Source organism: Eurosta solidaginis, chromosome 5, assembly GCF_040869045.1.
Source record: "Eurosta solidaginis isolate ZX-2024a chromosome 5, ASM4086904v1, whole genome shotgun sequence".
Taxonomy (NCBI): Eukaryota; Metazoa; Arthropoda; class Insecta; order Diptera; family Tephritidae; genus Eurosta; species Eurosta solidaginis.
Window position 1 is genome coordinate 213071349 of NC_090323.1, and position 7379 is coordinate 213078727.

The following is a 7379-nucleotide window of genomic DNA, read 5'->3' on the forward strand; positions in this document are numbered from 1 at the left end:
CTTCGCTAGTCGTTCTGATAAATGAGGTACATAAGTGACGAATTTGAAAATTTTTTTAGGGGTTTCACGGTCTTGTTGATTTTTTGTAAATTTGGCTCTTTTTAATAGTGTTTTTATCATGTTTTCCGGAAATTCGTTGTCTTTTAACAGTAATTTTGCTTCTTTTTTAATCTCATTGTGGTAAACTTCGTCTGTTATCTGCAACATACGTCGTATACAGCCCATTGCTGTATTTATTATCATCGTTTTGGGATGTTTCGAATGAAAGTTGATGATTCGTCTGGATGCTGTTGCTTTTCTATACCACTTTAGTTTTAGCTGATTTCCTCTGCGGATTATAATAGAGTCAAGGTACGGCAGTGAGTTTTCTTCTTCAAGTTCTATCGTGAATTTAATATTTCTGTCAAACGAATTTAATATGTTTAGCGTATTTTGTACTTCATCCTCCCGTATGATCGCAAATAAATCATCGACATATTTGGTTAATATTCTTGGTTTACGGCTTAGCTTTTCCATCGTTTTGTTGAGCAATTCTTCCATTATGATATCCGCTATGACTGGGGATGCCGGGGATCCCATTGGCATTCCTTTCAATTGTGTATATACCGTGTCATTAAATTTGAAGTATCTAGTTTCTTCAATGCAAAATTTAAGTATTTCCATGAAAATTTGTTTGGGTATATTAGTGTGTTCTTTTATAACCGCCCATTTTTCTCGAATTATGTCTAATGCTAAATTTGTTGGTATGCTGGGGAACAATGACACCACGTCAAATGAGATGAGTTTTTCATCATCATAAATAAATGTGTTATTAATTCTTTCTTTAAATTCGTATGTGTTCTTTATGTTGTAAGTGGAGTTCGCCGTTACATTTTTTAAAATATTCACGATATATTTGCACAAACCGTATGATGGTGAACCAGTGGCAGAACAAATAGGTCGAAGTGGCGTTCCTTCTTTTTGTATCTTGGGAAGTCCATAAATCCTGGGTGCTAGCGCGGTGGTCGTAGTTAATTTGTATTTTTCAGCTTTTGAGATACACCCGATTTTGAAAAGTTTCTCTACGAGACTGTTATTTTTATTTTGCAACCTTGATGTAGGATCCTGTCTTTGAATACGATAAGTAGTCAAGTCATTTAAAATATCACCCATTTTGCTGTTATAGTCATTTATGTCCATAGCTACGGTTTTGTTTCCCTTGTCCGATGTTAAAATTCTAATATTGTCATTTTTGCTTAGAAATTTCTGCGTCTGTTCCACTGTGTCTAATATTGCACGGTCTATTGCACTTTCCTTATTAGTTGTTGTATGATTTTTTATTAAAAGCGTGAGCTTAGTGCGGGCTTCTTCTTGTGTCTCTTTTTCTTTATTGCTCTGTATAAGTTCCTCTCCGTCAGCAATATACTGGAAGAGTGGGAAACGTTAATTTTTTACCGGTAACGCGAAATTCGGTCCCTTTGCGAGAAGCGCTTTGATATCTTGTGGGAAGTCGATTGTCGTTTTGTTTACAAACCAATCTTCGTGGTTGTTGTTAGTAAGTATGCTATTTTGTTTGTTTCTTAATTTCTCATGTTTTGCCACTTGCCTTTTTTTTACCAATGTTGTTAGTTTATTTGTGACGTTTTCTTCATTTTCCATAAATTCTCGTAGATCATCTGCACTCAAAGCTTTCTTTAGTTTTTTTGTTATGTCATCCAATCGCTTATTTTGTCTCTTTAGTATGTTGTGTTTGTGTTTAAGAAGTAGGTTTAATACTTTTGTATGATAATGGTGTGTATATTTGTCTAACGTTCTGTCTATGTTTTGATGCATGTCTCGTTCATATACAAATAGTTTATAAGATTTTGTACAATTTTTAATAAAATTAGGTATAAGTTTAGATTTTCTGCATTTTAACAAAAATTTTATACTAGACTTAAGCTTTACCACTTTCTTCGATGTAACTTGAAACTTGTTTATTATCCATTTGGAGTTGTTGTTGTTGTTCTTTATATCTGCATAACCCATTTTTGCTGTGTCTATGCTTACGGCGTGCCTTCCGTCTTTGTAAACTGAATGTTTTTAGCGACCTTTTTATATGTAAATATGTTGAACTTTAGCTGGCTCGAAGCATTTTATTATTACATATAAATCTAACCAAATTTCCTTTCATTTCATTTATTAAAAGAAATATATATTAGCACAATAAGATTATGTATGATCTTTTATTTTTATACATTGCATAAAGATGTCACTACCAGCAAAACCTTAAAGAGAAAGAAGTTTTAACTGAAACCTGAATACCTTACCATTGCCTTATTTTTGTAAACACTTTGTGCATCAGTCATAAAAATAACGCATTTGCTTATGGTTGCCATTAGACTCTGGCTGTTAGTTTCCAACAAAACAGCAGTGTATATGTTCATCTCTTCATGCCCTTGCATGCATAAAAATTGCGTATTGATGAGATAATTGAATGCATATTAGAGGTTTACGCCGATCACTTTATCAAACAGCGGATCTTTCCGAAATGGCCAAAACGTCGATTTCCTTAAATACATACAAATAAAACCATTCCTAAATATTAGTTTTTTAAATAGAAAAATCAAGCTTTTTAAAGTAAGAACACCGGCGGCGGCGGCGTGCCTCAAAAACTCGAAGATCGTTCAAAAATTTTCAGGAGTAGCTCTTTGCGGAGGGATTGTCCCTCGTTCACTTACTCCAGGGAGGCTTTGAACCTAACCCCGGTTGTTGTTGTTGTTGTTGTAGCGATAAGGTTGCTCCCCGAAAGCTTTGGGGAGTGTTATCGATGTGATGGTCCTTTGCCGGATACCGATCCGGTACACTCCAGTAACACAGCTCCATTAAGGTGCTAGCCCGACCATCCCGGGAACGATTTATATGGCCACATTAAACGTTCAGGCCATCCCTCCCTCCCCACCTAAAGTTCCATTAGAAGCTTGGGGTCGCCAGAGCCTCGTCTGTTAGTGAAACGGGATTCGCCGCTCGAGGGTGAGGTTGACAAATGGGTTTGGAGAAGCTACATATTGCGCTTGCAACCTGAATAGGTTGCACTACACAACCCCTTGAATCTGGAATTTTAGTCGCCTCTTACGACAGGCATACCTACCGCGGGTATATTCTAACCCCCTAACCCGCTGGGGTACCTTCTGGCCTAACCCCCATCTTTGGAATTGGTACTGATGCGTCTGCTGAAAAGAAATAGAGATACATAAAATGGTCACACTTTTGTCTGTATATCTCGTGCAAAGCGTAGTTTCACCTGGGGTTAACTCCTAATAATCGTCGCGAACACAATTTCTTTAAATCATTTGTGACTCCTTGGCGGTCACGCACAAGGCAACTTACGGTTGCTATTAATGGTCTATTAATACTCATGACTCTCTTGGCACAGGGCGCATCCAGTTTTTTCGGGCAACAATTTCCGATGATTAAGTGCTACAATTCCCGATGTGCGAACAGTAGCAATCCCGACCACCAGTCGCTACAACGCCTCCTGCCCCTCACACCTTATGTCAGCACAGAAGCTATAGGACTGCAACTTCGAAATCATATGTACCTTCGTCGACGTCACTTTCCTAGAAGCTCTAGGTGTAGTTCCGAACACTTTCTAGTAGATGTTTTTGTTGCGCTATGCTGCCGAGCTACCCCAGAGAAACACCTTGAAACGTTAGGGAGTGACTATTCGGCCAAGGATGCCGCCCTCGAAATCATAAGCAGTCTAAGAGGATATCATTGCGTAACTCATGGGTGAAATTCGTATAATCCTCGGCGCATCTACATTTTTTAAAATGTAGACCAAAGTTTTCAGACGTTTGTTTTCACAACATTGATTTCAATAGTCTTCGTTAAATCAAAACGATATTTTAGAATGCATGACCGCGTAGCTTCAGTTTTCAGACTAGTTCAACTGTCCACTACATTGGGGTAGTAGCACACACGGTCATTAGTTCCGACTGTCTTGGGAAAGCTTTTGCTTCACCACTTTGAGCGTTCTTGCGAAGGACAAAGCCTCAGCTGGTCAATATATGTATGTGCCTACGTATTCACATTTGTAAAAGGAGCCGTGACGCGTAGGTTATATTTAAACTTAGTTGGTAGGCTATAAACAATGTGATTCACTCCAAGGGACTAGTTTTGGATAGGGTCGCCAACTTTAGAAAATGTCAAACCGGGATACTTGGGTGTTGAAGGATGAAGTGTGAAATTCAAAATTAACATTTCAGACGCTATTGTATAGTTTCGCAAATAAACGACAGGTGTTTAAATGTAAGCCCAAGTGATTTTTCAAACCCTTCTCATACGTACATATATCCTCAACTTAAGTATGAGGTAAGAATCATTTCAAAGGAGTGTTTATGCCTATAGAACCTACTAAAGGACTTTGCATCACTAATTTCGCTTATTCCTTCAGCCAATCGCAATGTAATTTTTTTTTTAAATCGGTACCTTTTTTGGATAATTTGCTTTTTTAACAACTTTATTATAAAACTTTTCTTTTAGTTATTTGTTTTAATAACTTGGTGAATTGTGTGATGCAAAGTCCCTGGTAAGCTGACATCGAAAGCGCCTCTTTTTTTAATAACTTATGAACAGTTAGAAAGAGTTAAATTTCGCAATTAGTTTCTTATAACTGGCAGTGATGCGCATCCGTTGATACCCCTTTTGACCATATCCGACCAATTTTCGACATGAACAATAAATGGCTTAAACAGTCTTAAACGACTGTTCCTGTTAAATACCCAGAAACCTGGGCATCCCAACAGAGATCTGATTGATGAGCCAACACCGCCTAGGGACTTAAGGAGAACTCAGCCGTAAGAAGCAAAAAAACACAAGCAGGTCCTTGGTGAACTCCACAAACAGGCGTCGGACCATTATGCCAGGAATTCCCCAGGGAAACGCGAGTCACTCTAGCTCAACTTCGTTCTGGATACTGTAACAGTGTAAACTCTTACCTATCCAGAATCAACCCCGACATAAAAAATATATGCCCGCTTGCAATGTGTCCCCACATGACACTAACCATCTCTTTAATTGTAATGTAGAACCAACGCCTCTAACACCCCTTTCATTATGGTCCACCCCTGTTGAAACAGCAAGTTTCCTTGGAATCCCGGCAGAGGATATTGATGAATTTGTGATCGGTCGCAACTATTAGGTGGGGCGAAGCACTGCTACAACAACAAGAACAACAGTAGAATATATAGTAACGCGCCGGACGCCGCCGCGCCGATATTTTCGACATTCGGTGGCGGCGTGCGAAAAACGACTAAAATTGGCGGTGGTGGCGTTTATCGGCGGCGTATATCTCTAATGCATATGTAGGTAGCGTATTTTTGCCTTGATTTGTAGTTTGATTTCGCTCATATCATTGTTCACAAATTACGCTAGTGAATACACTTACGCTTCCGGGCTCTACTACCAATACCACATACTACGCCTACGCTTACACATTCTCTATTACTACGTACCCATACTAATACCATACACTATCATGAGCAAAATGGAGTTTAAAAATAAAACTTATAATTCTACCTCCACCATGTTAATCAAAATGAAACAAACAATTCACCCCAATTACATCAGCAACAATCAACTCCACAAGCACCACCCTCTCAGAACATCCCCCCATTTTGATAGCAAAGTCGAATTTGTGTATACTCTCATTCGCCGCAGCAGCAACAAAATATTAAGCTTGAGAATTATGCAAAATACTTTGTGAACGGTTTTTTTTGCTAAGAAGAGTTGTTGTTTTAACATTTACATAAAATATTAACATTTGCTCCATAAACACAATGAGGAGACTCCTGCCTACATGCATATGTACATACATATACCTACTTACATATGTATACTATAGCAGGTACCGTATTAAAATTACACAAATGATTATGAGAAATTTGCTTGCATCCCGAAATCGTATTTTCAAGGTAAGTAATTAAAATAAACATGTATTAATTGAAAGAAAAAAACATGTTATAATAAAATACTATAATTACTAATAAAATGATTTTTCAGTTCCAATTAACTTCTTTCGTTTTCAGTTACACGAATTTCACTTCGCTAGAATTACACTTTCATTTACCTTTTAAAATTGAATAAACTGCAGCAGAGCACCGATCAGGTAGAGTTGGTTGGTCGGCAGGTTGCTAGTTGGCTTGATTTTGTTTTTGTATAATTATTTTTTTTTAATTCAAGCTAAACTTGGTAATAAGTCCATATTTATAAAACAAGTTTGCTCGTTTGCCTTTTAAGTTTTTTTTTTGCAACACACAACAAACACTTCCAAGCAAATTTGTATGTGCTTTTTACTTTTCTTTTAAACACTACTGCGTTCGTTTCGTTTCGCCAAAATTCGATTATTAATTGTTTTTTTTTTTTTGCTTAACTTTTTCTGCAAACTTCTTCTACCAATGCAGCGCGACTTCTACCGACTTATTTATTTGTTGTTGTTGTATTGCTCCCAATTTGCACTTGCAAAGTCTGCTATTTCTGTGAATCACAATACATTATTTTTATTCCCATACATACACACCCACAAACACATACCTAACAGGTATATTTGCAAACGAAAAAATTCACTTTTCTTATATGAAAAATTCAATGGTTTTTCAAATTGAAATTTTCACTTAACGTCCGTCTTTATTACACAAAAATGAAATGAAAAAATCACTCAATCTAAAAATTGTATCTAAAATATTTTCTTTAATCCAATGAGAAAGAAAAAATTTGTGTATGTATTCGTCCGCGTATCCGTTTCCGTGTCCTTATGTTTACAAACGTCCGTACGCCGCGACAGTTGCGAATGAATTGATATATGAAACATTGGTCATCGGCCGACAGTGGAATATTTTACGAAAATCGCCGATGTTTTTCCGTATCATTCCCCGTTTTATGTATTTGACATTCGCACTTGTTTTGTTTGGAATGATTGTGTATTGAAACTTATCTGACAGTACGCTGAATGCGTTCACAAATGTCAACAATGAAGTACAAATGTGTAGCTGGCAGATATGAATTTAGGGTTGCAATGCGATTTGATAATAAACTTTTTAGCGAACTGCAAATAAATAGATATATTTCCGTATCTCAAAGAAGCTAACTCGAGTTAATTTTAAGAAAGTTCCCAATAAACCAAAAGACCACTATTATCTCTTTATTTTATTTGAAAAATCTGTAAGACTGGCCCAAACTAGTCAGAGGTGGTTATAGATCACAAATCACACAAGAAGATTGCGCATTGCGCATGTAAACATTAGATCAGCTGTTTTTTATGTCGTATGAGTTGACTTTTTTCCTTTAGCTCTTTTTTTTCTCGCTCATTTTTTATTCGCTCAAGAGTCAACTATGGCGTAGTTTCGCAGAACGAAGCAATT

At 37.0% G+C, this 7379-nt stretch overlaps 1 protein-coding gene across 10 annotated transcripts in view; it reads right to left on the reverse strand.

The window, feature by feature from the left end:
- Nucleotides 1-6834, reverse strand: part of LOC137252423 (serine-rich adhesin for platelets) — a 236989-nt gene extending 230155 nt beyond the window's left edge. For all 10 annotated transcript variants that reach the window (XR_010953554.1, XM_067788084.1, XM_067788081.1 and 7 more), the window contains exon 1: nucleotides 6089-6834. The gene's annotated coding sequence lies outside the window, so the exon portion shown is untranslated. The remainder of the gene's footprint in view (nucleotides 1-6088) is intronic.
- Nucleotides 6835-7379: the final 545 nt, after the last annotated feature.